Here is a 1,661-nt window from a genome sequence, read left to right on the forward strand (position 1 = left end):
TCCATTTGCGTCATTACAGTTAACTCTACTTTGAGGAGGCAACTCTCCCTTAGTCACATTTTGAGTGCCTTCCAAATTGAGGAGCTTATCTTCTGCTAGTGTGTCTGACAATCTTCTGATGCTCTGCATCATGTTGCAGTATTCAATATTCTAGTGCTGACAGTGTTCCACTGCTATTCAATAGATTTTCAGTGATGAAGTATTCAGAAGTGGTCTGTCTCTCCTTCTTCCTGTCTCTCTTCTTCTATCTTGTCTGGAAGCTTAGCTGAAGCCTGTCCACTGTGAGTGATCCTGTTGATGCTTGAAATAACCATGGCATAGCTTCCCAAATCACAGCAACACACAAGCCACCATAGCACGAAAACTGACAAACTAGTTATGGCCATAAAGATTACTGCCTCAGAAACCTTATACAGTATTTCTATGAGTTGGAACTCGATGGCACACAACAACAACAAAAAGAGGTTTATATGAAGGAAATGGCTTACAGAGTTGTAGAGGTTGCGAGTCTAAGGTCTGTGCATCAGATGACATGCTGGAGGCTTCTACCTCATATAGCTTTAGGGCTGATGAACCCAGGATCACCAGGTCAGACAGGAAGGCAGATTAGACAGATTGAGCAGATAAGATGGCAGGCTGCTGATTACTCCCAGGACTGGCAGGCAATAAAGCACACTGCTTGAGTTTGGATGATGAGCCAAGTGCAGGGTGTCCATATCCATCAAAGAGTAAGCAAGCTGTGCCTGAGTCTCCAACACATTAGAAGCAGGTAACAGCTCTGAGAAAATGTCTTTTTGATTGATTATTTTTTCATAATAGATCTCCTCATGGAGTTGATGATATTAGATCTCATCATAGGGGATGAACTCCTATGTCTTAACTGCCAAAGCATTGAGAATCATGACCCAATCAAGTTGACACAAAACCTATACTACCACACTAGTCAAGATTTGCATCACTTAGTGTGAAGATAGAGTGGCTTTCCTTGATCATAAAGTACTGTGAAGGTGGGCAAATATGAAGTGGTTTCAAAAAATTCATGGAAAAATGGAATAAAAATATAATGAAGTGGGGAGGCAGCAAGATGGCTGACTAAGCAGTAAAACTAAACAGATTCTACAACAAAAATATGGGAAACCAAACGAAACAGATGCTGGTGATAGTCCTGGGACCCTGAACTTTAGATGAAGGGATGCAGAAGTTGACTGGTTATTTACCAGGAGAGGAAGCTTAATAAACACAGCAAAAAAGGAGACAGACTTGTGACCTGGTTGATGACCAGACACCGTTCAGCCATCTTAAACTTTTGTGAGTAGTTTCAGAGACAAGACAGCATATTGGTATTTTAGAGACATACCAGTGATTTACAGAGATAAAGGTACAATTATTTTCTTTTTGTTTCTCTAGAGGTGTGGCCAGTCCACACCTGATATCCACACCAACCTCAGTGCGTGGATTCAGGTGATCCCCGCTCCAAACCTGCAGAGCCAACCCTAGCCAGTCCTGGACTAGTCCTAACTAAGAAAATCAGCTGAACAGAAATGTGAGTTTTATGTGTATGGGGGTGGGAGATAGAAAAAGGAGACAGGGAAGCTGTAGTGGTCTATCAGGCTCAGCACAGCCATCTTAAGCTTTTGTGGGTGGCTTTGAAGGCAGAGGGT

Source organism: Chrysochloris asiatica, unplaced genomic scaffold, assembly GCF_000296735.1.
Source record: "Chrysochloris asiatica unplaced genomic scaffold, ChrAsi1.0 scaffold00057, whole genome shotgun sequence".
Classification (NCBI taxonomy): Eukaryota; Metazoa; Chordata; class Mammalia; order Afrosoricida; family Chrysochloridae; genus Chrysochloris; species Chrysochloris asiatica.